This window comes from Mustelus asterias, unplaced genomic scaffold (genome assembly GCF_964213995.1).
Source record: "Mustelus asterias unplaced genomic scaffold, sMusAst1.hap1.1 HAP1_SCAFFOLD_194, whole genome shotgun sequence".
NCBI lineage: Eukaryota > Metazoa > Chordata > Chondrichthyes > Carcharhiniformes > Triakidae > Mustelus > Mustelus asterias.
The window spans coordinates 131,328-146,846 of NW_027590187.1; the positions used below are offsets into that span (position 1 = coordinate 131,328).

The window sequence follows — 15,519 nt, forward strand, 5'->3', positions numbered from 1 at the left end:
TACAACTTCTAACCAATCAATGCCTGTTTGTGAACTGGCCATGAATAGGGCTGAAAATTGAAACGGTTCATATTGAATTCGTTACAGCAAGTTGATTCTTCAAGAGGTGTTAATATAAAGCTTTCAGAGACTGTCATAGTTTCTTAAAAGATCAGTTGCGCTTGTTTTTCGTTTGTTCATTAATTATTTGGAGAGGGTGCAGTTGGTCAGTATCTGTGCCTCCTGCTTGGCCAGCTCCGCGGGCAGCGGCAGCTCCATTCCTGTCCAGATGTCTTGACACAAACAGCAAATCCAAATTATTGTTCACTTCTGCCATCTCCTGGCTGAACGCGTGTTGTGCATCAAGGTCGCCATTCATTCAGAACCTTTTTGGATTGGAGTGAAATAACATCAACAAGATTCTTACCAATTAAAATGATCGCAAAAAATGATATTAACCAAATTCCATGTTCCAGAGATATGCTTTCCGATTGGGCGATCCTGCTTACCCCGATCTACGGAAAATGTAAATCTCCCAGAAATGCAATGTCGTTTATAGGGTTATCTAATCTCTGATTTCGATGCCACTACGTTGCTTGTGTAGACGTTCCGTAAATACAGAGGGAGTGGCAGAGTTTGGTGAGCGATGGTGGTGTCGTGGTGACTGTGCGAGCATTTGACCAAGGCCCAGTTCCTGACCATCACAGTGGTGACTTATGTAATTAGCTCTTGCAGGTCAGAACAGGAGAGGGTCACTCCTAAAATGAAACTCACTGAATATTCTTATTGTCAATGAGTTACGAACGGAAAATCCAGCTTCAATTTGCTTTCAGTGTAAACTTTGTATCAATGAAGAACAGGCGTCAAAACTAATCAATGAGTTCTCAGTCAGGAACAACAGTAAAAAAGGGAAGTTAAACTGTCCAGAAGAACGAGACAAGCCAAGTTGAGTTGATGAACTGTGCGATGGACACACATGGTGTGTGATGAAATCAGCAACTGAGGAAGTTGTGTAATTATATCTAACGAAAATAAGGGGCAGTTCAACTGAGCAAGCGATGGTGGTATAGTGGTGAGCATAGCTCACTATATATCCAAGCAGTTGACCCTGGTTCGATTCCCCGCCATCGCATTTACTTTGAATCTTTTCCACGGGCTCTCGTGTTTCAAAACATGTGGACAAAAACAGGAGGACACGCAGCATTTGCCGGTCATGTCTTAAAATGGACTTCACGTTTGCATTTCATTTTTCCGGATGGAAAATTCGGCTTCAATTTCTTTAAACTGGATTGGGTTGCCCCAGGGATCTGTTCTGGGACCCTGGCTCTTTGTGATTTTTATAAATGACCTGGATGAGGAAGTGGAAGCATGGGTTGGCAAGTTTGCTGATGACAGAAAGGTTGGAGGTGTTGTGGATAGTGTCGAGGGATGTCAGCAGTTGCAACGAGACATGGATAAGATGCAAGACTGGGCGGAGAAGTGGCAGATGGACTTCAACCCAGCCAAGTGTGTGGTGGTTCATTTTGCCAATTCGAATAGGATGGAATAATATAATATTCTGGGTAAGACGCTTGGCAGTGTGGAAGAACAAAGGGATCTTGGGGTCCGGGTTCATAGAACGCTCAAAGCGGTAGAGGCTGTGGTTAAGAAGGCGGATGGAACACTGGCCTTCATTAATAGAGGAATTGAGTTTAGAAATCGGGAGATAATACTGCAGCTGTATAGGACCTTGGTGAGACCCCACCTGGAGTACTGTGCCCAGTTCTGGTCGCCTCATTACAGAAAGGATGTGGAAGCCATAGAACTGGTGCAGAGGAGATTTACGAGGATGTTGCCGGGATTAAGTGGTATGCCTTATGAGGATAGGTTGAGAGAGCGAGGTCTATTCTCCTTGGAGAGGCTAAGGATGAGAGGTGACCTGATAGAGGTGCATAATATGTTGAGAGGTATTGATAGAGTGGATTCTCAGTGGCTTTTACCCAGGTCTGCAATGGTTGTCACGAGAGGCCACAGGTTTAGGGTGCTGGGGAGTAGGTATAGAGGAGATGTTAGGGGTAAGTTTTTCACTCAGAGGGTGGTGGGTGCGTGGAATCGGCTGCCGGTAGTGGTGGTGGAAGCGGATTCGATTGAGTCTTTTAAGAGACTTTTCGATAGGTTCATGGATGTTAGTAAGATAGAGGGTTATAGATGAGCCTAGAAGGTAAGGAAATTGTTCGGCACAACTTGTGGGCCGGAGGGCCTGTTTGTGCTGTAGCTTTTCTATGTTTCTATGAATATAGGGAAGTATAATCATATTGGAACGTCAGTAAAAGAGGATTATAGATATGCAGAAAACATCAGGAAATTTCATGTTAGAATTAATTTCAAAATGTCTTTGGATTAAATGATCATTTTCTCCACGACTCCAAACACAAGCGATAAAGTGATGGAATATATTCAGAGATGAGAGAATTCTGCAAACAAATCGACGTTGCTTTAAAATCTTCCAATAATTTCTGACAGATTGAACCGTGCTGGGCAGCTCATTTAGGAAGCGGTTGTTGTCTTGTTTACGCACAAGATATATTTCTGGTACAATATGTCCCAGGCCGAAAAGATGATATCCAAGAATGTCTGGAAAATGTCTGTGGGAGTCAGAACTGGATCCGAAATGAAACTAGCGGTGGCGGCGCAGAGCAACTTAAAGGCAAAGAGCAGACGGAGCAGAGACAAGCTGCTGTCAGCTCTCGGCTCTTGCAGTCTCTCTGTGTTTCTCTCTCCTCACAAACTCTCCCACTGCAATTAAAATTGGGCACTCCAGATTCTCAGACTGACTTATTTCTATTACTGAAATCTGAATATTTCCTGTTGAGAAAATTCCATGTGAATTCAGGGCAGCAATTTCCATTTCAACACGTCTCTTTGCTGAATTGATCGCGCTCTCTGAGTCGAGCGCTGACTTAGAGTCCGTCTGTCGACTGAAACCTTGAAATCGACCAAAACTTTTGCTTAACTTCTCTCTTCAAGTCTGAGCAGGACAGCAGCACGATCTAATGGCAAGAGAATCTTCCGATTTGACTCAAGAGGGGCTGGAGAATCCGGAGCTGAGTGCGGACACACAAACACTAACATTTGTCTAACCCAGCCGCCCCTTTAACACACTCTCGCTGACACAATGTTCACCTCTGCACATTGACAGGTCAAACTCTGTCTCAGATTGACAGCTCCCAGGACAGGCTTTCCTCTCCTCGCTCTGTGCTGTGGATTCTCGGGCATTAGTTGGAGTTTCTCAGCTCAGTAACTGTTAAAACCGCTGAGGCCGGCAATGCTCACAGTGTATGTTCCCCAGATTCAGGGGGTTGCAGCCAATTAGAGCTGTGCCTGGGTGAACCCAGAACTGGGTGAAAATATGATCTTGTTCACAAGCTGAATTCTATTTGGTCAGATGAATATACAGATTGTGTGCACTGAGTTACTAACCCACAAATTCCCCCCTTCATATACAGTTGATGAGAGGGCGTGGAGGGATAGACAGAGACAGAGTGAGTTAGGGCAGTGAGACACAGCCGGCCAGACAATTTATCAGTTTCAGAAATCCTTGTAAATTCCGGCTTTTTCCAGAAAGATTATCTTGGAGAAAGAAAAGCTGCAGCCTCAGCTCTCAATGATATTGTGACGGAGACACAGTATTAATACCACAATCAGGAGCAGTGCTGCAATTTGACAGAAGAGATGGGGAGAGGCAATAGAAACTGAATGGTCCAGTTCTAGACAGTGTGCCGGCTCGGGGAACCTGAGGTTCAGAGAGACCTTTGATGGAGAGAGGCCATTCTGAGAGCGTCGTCAGGAAGGCGGATTGGATCATTGGCTTCGTAAGTCGAGGCACTGAGTATAAAAGCAGGGAAGTTATGCTCAATCTTTATGAAGTTCTGATTAACTGCAACTGTTATTGGATTGCACCCAGACCCGGTAAGCACACTTTAGAAAGTGCGTGAGGGTCCTTCTGAGGGGGGAAACGACATTTACTGTTTTGGATCCAGCGATGAGGGATTATAGCTACAAGGTAATGCTGGATTATTCGGAGTTTATCTCTTTGCAGCAAACGGGATTGAGTGGTGCTGTACGAGAGGTGTAAAATACTATAACATATTGAACTAAGGCACACAGGAGGAAGTTGCTGCATGAGCCGCGAGCAGGAGTATTCAGGGACAGATATTAAAGATTTAAGACAGGATATGGAGGAGGCATAGGATCCCGACAGTGCGGAAGGAGGCCATTCGGCCCAGACATTCTGCACCGACTCCCCGACAGAGAATCCCTCCCTGTAATCGCACGTAATTACCCTGCTAATCCCCCTGACAATAAGTGTCAATTTTGCCTTGTCAATCTACCTAATCGGCACATCGTTCGAGATGGGAGGATACCGAAGCACCCGAAGGAAACACACGCAGACACGGGGAGAACGTGCAAACTCCACACATGACAGTCACACAAGAATGTTAGAAGTGGACTTTAGTTTCCGGCCGTTTACAAACTCTGGGGATTCCCCTTCAATTTGTTGGCATCTGCGAATAAGAGAAGCATCCAAAAACGCAACTGAAAATAAATATAATCACGGCAGCTATTCACATGGAGCTAACATTTGATGCTGTACTGCATCTGTTGACCGCGTGGCCTAATGGATAAGGCGTCTGACTTCGGTAATGCTGGGGGTGATGATATCAGACGATTGCAGGTTCGAGTCCTGTCGCGGTCGTTTTATGCAGAAATCTGGGAGAACTCCCGGCAAACCGAGATTTCCTTCTTCAGCTGAAAGCTCTGCATTTTCTTGCACACACTGCAGGGCGCTTTCTCAGAATGTATTTCCTTGTTGTTCTGTTCATTAAATTTTCTCATCTCTTTATTTTATTCTCCACCCAAGAAATCAATCTTTTTTGTGTGGTCTCAATAAATTATTGTTGCTCCCGAATGGAGCAACAGGGTTTGCAGCAAATGGTTTAATAAAATTCTGTGGAGGAAAATCTAATCTCCTCAGGAAGAGGTTGAATAATGAGCTGAGTGAACTGTTGCGGTTTACAGGGATGAAAGGTGATGGGGCTGGTAATCCAGTGGCTCGCACTAATCTTTGGGGACACGGAGTAAATCCCACCACGGCAGCTGATGATTTAAATTCACTATTTAATCAATCTGGAATTGAAAGCTGGTCTCAGTAATGGCGGCCTTGAAACTACGGTCGATTGTTGTAAAATATAGTCTGGTTCACCGAAGCAGTACAGGTAAATAAGTCTGGCCTCCTTAACTGGTCTGGCCTACATGTGACTCGAGAGTAAGAGGGTGACTCTTACTCGACCTCTGAAATGGTCAAACAAGCCATTCTCAGTTGAAGGGCAATTCGGGAAGGGCAACAAATGCTGGTCCTGCAGGCGACACCAACAGCCCATAAAAAGAAGAATCATTGAGTGGAAAGAGAATGGCCTGGTAACGGACTGAGAAACTGGACCCTTCTTCTCCACTAACAACAAGGCTGAGGAATGGCCTGATTCTGGGATTTAAATTAGTGAAAGATTTGGAAAAAAATCATTTCGATCAAATGGGACCAGAGAAGGGCAGATAAGAATGTATCTCACTCACACATGCCATTGATGGTTGGTAGTTTTAGTGCAATGATGTACATCGGACCAGTGTATCAGCGCATCCTAAGACTGTGAGGGAAATTCTATCAGTAATTCTTCCCTGACATCCTCCAGATTGAAGCGAGGTAGCATTCATGCCGATGACTGGGAGGAGCTTGAAAATGGGCGAAACATGTCCCCCAATCTGCAGCATGCTTTTATGAGGCAACATGGCGGCAGAGAAGAAAGTAGCAGAGAAGAAAGCTCTGTGGGCCGAGAATGGGCCTGTTCACTCACATGAAGACCCATAGCAGAAAATCACGGCCCTGAATGGATGTCATCCTCGAATCGAGGGACAGACAACGATTACAACTGTTTGTTACAAAATACCTATCAGAAAAAACCACGTCCAACATTCGTATTGTTAAAATTTCCCACTCCCAATAGAATTTGAACAATTCTTGTTTGTTTGTCCCTCTCTGGTCTGTGAGCTTCGCTCTACCTGAATGTGCTGACCTCTACCGGCCGCAACTCAGAACTTCAAAAGAAGGAAGACATTCACATCAAGTGAGGGTGTTGCAGGAATGGGTCAATATGAATAATTAATGCCGGGGTGTGATAGGATAGACCTCGTAATTTAATTATTAAATCCACGATAGAAATTACTCTTAAATTATCATTGAGTTGGCAGCATTTGCAATTTGCTATCGGCTAAAGCGTTGGAAGTTGGCTCGTTGGTCTTGGGGTATGATTCTCGCTTGGGGTAGGACTGGCATGCTAGAGGTCCCGGGTTCAAAATGCCGGACAAGCCAATCCACCGTTTATTAAATCGGGAGCAGGTTTGAGCTCACAAGAATTCCTGCAGTGAATATATCACTGCAGAATACAAGAAGAAACAATCACTCGATTTAAATTTCGGTTGTCCCACCAAAGATACAGAAGGATACGAGACAGGAAATTTGCCAACAAACTGGGAAGAATTTTGGGCGGCACGGTGGCTCAGTGGTTAGCACTCCTGCCTCAGCGCCAGGGTCCCAGGTTCAGTTCCGGCCTCGGTTCACTGTATGCAGTTTGCACGTTCTCCCCATATCTGCGTGGGTGTACTCCCGCAACCCAAAGGCATGCGGGCAAGGTTGATTGGCCATGTTAAGTTGACCCTCGTGTCAGGGGGATCATCAAGGTAAATTAGGGTTACAGCACCATGGCCTGGGTGGGAATGTGGTCGGTACAGACTCAATGCGCCAAATGGCCTTCTTCTGCTCGGTCGGGATTCTACGATTGGAGACGTTTAGCACAGCTGTATTTAATGGAAAGCTGGGTAAGTGTTGAAAGGTGAATGGATTTGAGACAAAAAGATGAAATATTTTGGGTGGAGGAGCGTGTCGAGCAGTTGATCAATTGGAAAAAAATGGTCCCAGTTTCATTTAGGTATATTATTTATTGAATTATCCCAGATTTACAAAGTGGCTCAGAGACTGGGAGACAAACAATAAATCCGCAATCACAGTGTGAATAAAAGACAGAGTGATACAGAGTGCATCATTCACTCATAAACACCCACAGAGACTGACAGATAGACAATGAATTCCACTCTCAGTTCCTGCCTCACACACCAAGGGATAAATAATGGTTTTCACATCCATACACACAGAATAGTTACAGCACAGGAAAAAATAATCGGACACTTTGTGTCTGGGAATTGTCATCTCCACAGAAGCTCAGCTATCGCAGCCCACAGCTGAAAGCACGGCAGCAAAATTTGCAGAAGACACGATATATGTCGTAAAGTAACTTGTGGAGAGGAGAGGACGTAAGGAGCTTGGAGATAGTTATAGGCAGGTTTGGTGCACATTATATTCCAGTTGCACCTGGCAACTGGAATATAATGTGAAGTTATTCACTTCGTCAGGAACAGAAGAAAATCAGATCATTAGTCAATTCTAGAAGGGCTGCAAACTTCCCCAGATGCAAAGGGATCCCGTTGTTCGAGTGTACGAGTCACAAATATTTAGAATGCATGTACAACAAGTAATAAAAAAGGTCAATGGAATATTTGCTTTGTTACAAGCATTTGGCCATGTAAGAAAATCATGTTATGCTTCAGTGAAGTATCTCGAATATTGTCTGAAGTTTTGGTATGAATATCTAATGAAGGATGTAAATGCGTTGCAAACGGTCCAGACGAGATTGCCAGTTTGATAACTTGAATAGTTCGACAATGCAGAGGAGATTTACCAGATTGCGAAGAGGAAACAACTTCCTGTTTGGGCATCTTTGCAACGGGGATACTCCGAGTAGGAGGTACCTTGTTCAAAGCACATCAGATCTTGAATGATCTTCACAATTGCACGGAGAAATGATGTATCTTCTTGTGAGTGAATGCAGAACAGCGGGCACTTAAAGAAAACTGAGCTTCCTCTTTTCGGACGGCGAATCCTGTTCTCCCGGAGCCTTGCGCGACTTTGGAACTCTGCCTCAGAAGGCGGTGGAGGCGGGGATATTGAATATTTTTAAGCCGGAGGTAGATGATTCCTATTTGGCAACAGAATCACAGGTTAACGGGGACAGATGGAAATGTGGAAATCGAAACATAAACAAATCAGCCATGATCTTAGTGAATGGCGGGGCAGTCTTGCGGGGCCAAATGGCCTTCTTGTGCCCTTATTTCCTCTGTTCGTGTGTCCGTCGCCTGATTTCCCCTCAACAGGACTGCTGAAACGCACCATACTCACGGTTCACTCAGAGCACCGGAATTAAACTAAAACATGGAAAATATAAAATCAGACCGTGGGATTCACAGTTCTGTCAAACTGTATGGTTGTTTTTCGAGACTGCAGAGATATTTTCTCTGCAATGAGTTCTCGGGAGCTCAACATTGCTTCGGCTTTCGCTCATTGTCGCCGTCTTCATTGCAAAGAATTATCTTAAAAAAAAATTTCGGGGCTCGTCTGGGATTTGAACCCGTGACCTCTCGCATATTCATGCTACGCCCAAAGCGAGAATCATACCCCAAGACCAACGAGCCACCCACTGCAACCCAACCACTGAAAACAAATTTTCAATGTATCCCAAAGTTTAGCAACGATATTTTCACAACGCAATTGTTTATCAACTAACTTTTCTCGACACATCAGAGATGTTAGTGAGCAATGTTTTATTTCACTGTCTGTTCTGGTGAAGGTCAGAAGCAGTGATATCTGTTTTCACCACTGGCCAAGTCGGCCTGTGGTTGTGACTCACCAGTCCCGTGGGTAATGTCATTCTGCCAGTCAGTGAGTTCAGTTGGCATTTTAGTAGAACTTCGAAGTCATCCTGGCTTCATCAGTGGCCTCATGGTTAAAGTGTGAGTGATGCGAATCATGATGTGATCAAATTGGTGCCAGTTTCAGTCTTTCCGCGGTGAGTTTTCACGCTGAGAGGAACAATGTGGGACATTGTCTGGGAATGTTTCACACCGCTCCATTCCCAACATTCCCTGACCTGGTGGAATGGAAATTTCTTCTGTTTGTTCCATCTGGCTGGACATCCAGGAGCGTTGGTGAGGGAGACCTTCATCCCCAACTCTTCATGGATACACAATCAAATGGAAGGAGACGGTTTACAAGTTTCTCTGTCGTTGACGAAACGGTTGAGTGGTTTTGGCGATGGTCTGTGCATCGATTGTGTTCTGCACGGGTGGGTGCAAAACCCACTTTCATCATTAATCTGTGGAACGTTTCATACATTGCCTCTCTGCATTTGAACACACTTAGCTGTGTTTTTCCACATTTTGTTTCTTGCCGGTTCTTCACGACAATCTCTGAACTGATGTGATTGGAGTTCCTTTCGCTGAGAGAAACTACAATCCCAACATTGAACTTTTGGTTCAATACTCAGGGTGTAAGACAAAGAGAATCACATTTCCCCGTGAATCTGCTGTGTTTTATTCAATTTTCTATTACTCTATCATGGTCTGCAAAGACAGCGAGTCTGCTTTGACTGGAACATATTTTGATAGGCTCAGATGCTTGCATGTCACCGGCCCGTTGGTCTCGTGGTGTGATTCTCGCTTTGGGGGCTTCATAGAAACATAGACGATAGGGGAAGGAAGAGGCCAATTGGCCCTTAGAACCTGCTTTGCCATTCATTGCGATCATGGCTAAACCTCCAAATCAATAACCTAATCCCGCTTTTTCCCATAACCTCTGATCCCATTCGCCCCAAGTGCTGTATCTGGCCGCCTCTTGAATGCATTCAATATTTTGGCATCAACTACTTCCTATGGTAATGAAATCCACAGGCGCACTACTCTTTGGGTGAAGAAATGTCTCCTCACCTCCGTCCTAAATAGTCTTCCCTGAATCCTCAGACTGTGACCCCTGTTTCTGGACCCCCCAACCATCGGAGAAATTCTACCTGCATCTATCCTGTCTAGTCCTGTTCGAATTTTATAAGTCTCTATGAGATCCCACCTCATTCGTCTGAACTCCGGCGAAAGCAATCCTAACCTGGTCAGTCTCCCTTCATGCATCAGTCCCGTCATCTCTGGAATCAACCTGGTAAGCTTTCACTGCACTCGCTCGAGAACAGGAAGATCCTTCCTCAGAAAAGGAGACCAAAACTGCACACAATATTCTAGGTGTGGGCTCACCAAGGCCCTGTATAATTGCAACAACACATTCCTGCTCCTGTACTGGAAACCTCTTGCAATCAATGTCTTAAGCTTGTCATTTACCCAAACTGCTGGTTTAGCCGCTTTTTGCAAAAGCTCTTAGCTGCATGCGATGTTAACCTCTTAATATCTCGCAGAGACCCTGTAATCTCCTCCCTTGCCTCCCACAGCATCTGGGGACACAATCATCAAGACTTTGAGACTTGTCCACGCAAGCCTTCCAACCCCTCCAAAACCATGTCCCTTTCTTTGTCAATTTGCTGAAGAACCTCACAGTCTCTGTCTCTCTCCCTGCCTCCGCTCTCTAACTCTCTGCCCCTTTCTGTTTCTCGGCCCCGCTCTCTCTCTCTGCCCCCTCTAACTCTCTGCCCTCTTGTCTCTCTGCATCGCTCTTTCTCCCTCTGCCACATCTCCCTCTCTGCCCCCTCTCTCTCTGCCCCCTCTCTCTCGCTGCCACCGCCCCCCCTCTCTCTCTGTCCCCTTTTTACCTCCCTCTCTCTGCCGGCCTCTCTCTGCATGTCCCCCTCTCTCTCTCTCTATGCCCCCTATTTCTCTCTATGCCTCCTCTCTCGGCATGCCCCCCTCTCGCTCGGCATACCCCCCTCTCTGCCCCCTCTCTCTCTGTGCACCAGCCCCCCCCCCCACCTCTGTCTCTCTGTTCCCCCCCCCCCTCTCTCTCAGACAGTAAATCGCAGAGCCATGTTGTTAATGCTGGGTGAGTATATTGAGGGATGTGTTGTGTCCCAGTTGGGGACAGGGACAGTTCAGAGTATGAGGCCGGCCGGTGGAAACTCTCTTGGCTTAGAAGCCGAAGGTGCCGCGAGGTTTGTGTGGTGAACCATCGTTGGTTGCCACTAGATAGTACTGAGCCAGGGTCTGGCTAGTACTACAAGTATGTATATATGTTGCTGTTGGGGTTAGGGATGGGTTGTTCTACTTGTTGCTGTTGGGGTTAGGGTTGGGCTGTTACACCTTGTATTATAGTTATTATGGTACATCCCAGTCGGGCTCCGCCTCCTGGGAGAGGTATAAAGGTCACTGCTCTGTCTGGGACCCCTCAGTCTTGGATCGTGTACTATACTTAGTAGCTTCGTTGTAACAGTAAATAAAAGCCTTTATTTCCTGAGCATCTCAAGCCTCGTGTGTGATAACGCGCATCAGTTTGGCACAGCCGAGCTGTGTCCAGTTGGTGAGCGAGGAGAAGATGCCCAGATGGGTGTCAATCCTGATGGGCTGCACCATCAAGAACCCATTAGCCCGGCCCGTGAGTCACTGCAACTGGTGAGCCTCCTGCACAGCCTCTGTCAAACACAACCAAAAAGTGTGCAGTTGTCAACGAGAGAGGGAGAGAACGTGAAAAGCTGAGAGTCAGAGAGAGAGAGAGAGAGGCAGAGCGAGAGAGAGAGAGAGAGTCAGAGAGAGAGAGAGTCAGAGAGAGAGTCAGAGAGAGAGAGAGAGAGAGTGAGAGAGAGAGAGAGAGAGAGAGAGAGCCACAGAGAGTCACAGAGAGAGAACCACACAGCGAGAGTGTGCCAGATTGTGGTGACGGGGGAAATTTCACTGTAACTTCATTGCAGTATTATACAAACCTTACTTGCGAATAATAAATAAACTCTACTTTAACATAACTTTACGTAAATTTTATCCGCCATCCGTCTGCCCAGAGGACAGCAATGGAAGCATTCACTCAGCATTTACACATTGTTCTGAGCTTCAGGGTCTCTCAGACTGATTCACTCAGCCTCTCATCACAGAACAACCTCCTCATTTCCAGGGGCAATCTAGTGAACCTTCCCTGTACCGCCTCCAATGCAAGTATGTCCTTTCTCAAATGTGGAGACAATAACTGTACACAGTATTGCAAATGTGGTCTCAATAAAATCCTGCACAATTGCAGCAAGACACCTTTCTTCATCTACCCCAATCCACTTGCAATAAAAACAAATGTGCCCTTTGCTCTTCTAATTGCTTTAATGAATTATATCGATTGTGCTCCGAATTCTCTTCAACATTTTAAAATCCGTCACATTTCAATCTCTCTTGATATCTGAAGAAGAGTCATACGGACTGGAAGCATTCATAGAAAAGTACAGCACAGAACAGGCCCTTTGCTCCACGATGGTGTGCCGATCGAAACTCTGTTTCGCTCTCCAGAGATACTGCCAGACCTGCTGAGGTTTCTCGTATTTTCTGTTTTCATTTCAGATTTCGTTTCTGTGTCATCCTGACCACCTTTTAGACACATATTTGTTGTTTTTTTAACTCTACCGTTAGCCTTAGGCCACCAAGTCTCTTTTCATATAATCATTGCTGCACTTCTCCTTGTTTAGAAACGACAAGAGAACAGTTCATAATCGATGAATGATGAATGAGAAATTATGTGAGAAGTTGTGACAGAAAATGAACACCTCCGCCTTCTCCCTGTTACACTGCACATTCTTCCTTTTTATAGAACAGTCTAATCCCTTTAGAACATTTCAATTGAATCTGTATGTATCCACCACACTCTCCGGCAATGCATTCCACACATTAAGCACACGCTGTGTGAAAAATATTTTCCTCGTGTTCCTATTCCTTCCTTTGGCCATGATGCTCAATCTGTTCTCTCTCATTGTTCATCATTCCACGAGTGGGATATGTTTGTCCCTAACCACTCTGTCCAGACGTCTCATGACATTAATATCTGTAAGTGGAACCACTGATGGGGTGGTACGGTTTTTAAACCAGTCGGCATTAAGCCACTGATAAAAGTAACAGCATTCAGTTAAATGACTTTTAAATGCATTTATGAGCTAACAAGAAGCCATATGAGATGCAGTAATTGATCCAAATGAGTAATTATGATTGTAAAACACATATGCTGATATTTTGAATGGATTATTATTGACTTTAAGGAAGTTAGCAGCTAGCAGTAAAGCAGTCCAGATGACCCTTTGTCAAAGGACTCGTAACATCAGCTCATTTCACTCCTTAGAGTTGCTGCCAGACCTGCAGATTGTTTCCAGCATTTTCTCTTTTGGTTTCAGATGACCGCATCCACAGTAATTTGCTGTTATTTTAGAGTTGTACTGTTGCACCTCATGTAGAGTTACCTCACGAGTGAAATAGATGAGATACTTTGGAACTGTTTTCCTTTTACTTTTCATTGCCTCTCTAATCTTCCTAACAGAATGAATCACTTCACAATTCTCAGCTTCGAATTTCATCTGGAACTTGTCCCCGTCCTTTTTGAACTTTTACACCATCCTCCTCACAGTTCACAATGTTTCCACGTTTCAAATTATATACAAATTCTGAAATTGCGCCCCGTGCACCATTACCTCGGTCACTAATACATCCTGGTGCATGTTCACAGCATCTACAGCTTTTGTGCATATCAAGGTGATCAACTGCAGTTTGAGGCTTATAACAGAAAAGAGGAACCAATGAAAATGCCCACAAATTCAACGGAAAAGTTGCAGAATTGTAGTCAAGTGGGTTGATTACCGTTGTAAAGAGGAAATAGCAAAGAATGATTTCGGTACAGCGACCTCTGAGTTGTAGGCCCAGCATACTGCTGCTGCGCCACTCTGCTACAGTAAATGAAGCCCCACCTGCTGCCTATCAATGTAGCCAATCAGATATTGATTTCTACATTGTTGTTTTACACCGGCATCAGTGTCAGGAGGCTCAGTCTGGCCACACAATTCTAATGCATAATACCACGAATACAATGGACAGAGAAAGACACGCACAGCAGCAGCAAAAGGGACTGTTTGGACACGTGTAACGACAGACAAAGGTGCCGGGAATCCGGCAAGACACGGAAATGATCACTGATGTTTTAAAGGAGTTTTCTCGTGTAAATATGTTTATAAATATATTTCCTGCTGTGAAACGGTGCTGTTTTTTTTCAAAGATGTTCATTGTTGTGTGGTGTTTCACTGTCTACTAATATGCTTCCTGCTGTGCTCTATAATATAGAGGTTTCCAGCATGGAAACAGGCTCATCGGCCCAATTTGTCCATGCCGCCCAGTTTTTTGCCCGCGAACTATTCCCAATTGCCCGTGTTTGTCCCATATCCCTCCAGACCATCTTACCCATGTAACTGTCTCAATTGTTGTTGAGAGTTGATTTCTACTGTTGTGTAAAATGCTTCCCAGTTGTTGTAAATGTTTTTTCGGCTGTGGAAATGTTTTTTTCTTCTGTTCTGTTAATATGTCTCCTGCTCTGCTTGTAGCGCTCGTGCTCCCATGTATCTGCTGCCGCTGTCCTTCGCGATGGCAGAGGTGATGGGTTTGTGGGTGCAGTCTAAGAAGAATAGATGAAAAAAATATTGTTCCCATTGCCAGAGGAGAGAAGGATGGGTTTTAATGTGCTGAGTGTTTAGGACTGGAATGCAATGCCTGAGAGTATGGCAGACGGAGCATCAAATCAGGGTTGTCAAAGGGGAATTTGATCAGCACCTGAAGTGAAATGATTTGTAGAGTTATGAGACAAGGACTAGGAAAGGGATGAGCTGAATTGTTCTTGTACAGACCAGCGCACAGACTAAGGGCCGAATGGTCTCCCTCTCTTTGTTGTATCCACTCTAAGATTCTAGATGTATGAGTGTTGGACTCATTCTGTATCGCTCTGTCTCCGGTGTGACATATGTGTGTGATATTCATTGTAAATCTATCTGAGAGACTTTGCAAGTATGTGCACATTCTACCTGGAAGATACCTAATTGAAACTGGGCTTTTTATTCTAATTAGTGCATGATTCCACACGATCCTCTACTCAAAATCTTCAATGTAACATCATCTGCTTATCTCTGAAATTCATTCTCCATCGTCTCATTACCAAGATTCCCTTTAGTACATCGATGCTAGTCGCCTCAACTGCTTCAGGTAATAGCAAATTCCAAGTTATACTGACTACATTGGAAAGTACATTAATATTGAATTCTCTATGGGAAATAATGCTGACATCCCATCATTAATTCCTGATCGATGTGTCTCTGCAATAGAGACAGTTAATGTGCATTTTTCCCGCTCTACTGCAGTGCTGTATTGCGGCCAGTAGATGTCAGCATTCCCTGGTAGACTGAAGTTTCGACATCAGAGAGGGACACAACAGACAAGAATTGTTCACATTTTATTGAACTGGGACGGATGAATTTCGAAATAGTAAATGTGTTGGCCATATCAATTCGAAATCTATCAGTACGCTGCTTTCCTCTGTATTCATCATTTAAATACCGATAAATCAGCAAGGCTATGCTTTTTAAGTGAAAGTATTAGCACCTGTATGTATTTTCTTTTGAACCAAGTGGC

General features: G+C 44.7%; 1 long non-coding RNA gene and 1 other non-coding gene across 2 annotated transcripts in view; one reads left to right on the plus strand and one right to left on the minus strand.

Moving 5' to 3' along the window:
* The window catches only part of LOC144485434 (uncharacterized), a 664,084-nt gene that overhangs the window by 129,307 nt on the left and 519,258 nt on the right, over positions 1–15,519 (minus strand). The window lies entirely within an intron of this gene.
* trnar-ucg (transfer RNA arginine (anticodon UCG)) lies at positions 4,623–4,714 on the plus strand. The gene is given in 2 exon segments: positions 4,623–4,659; positions 4,679–4,714. It is a non-coding gene; the product is annotated as a tRNA-Arg (tRNA).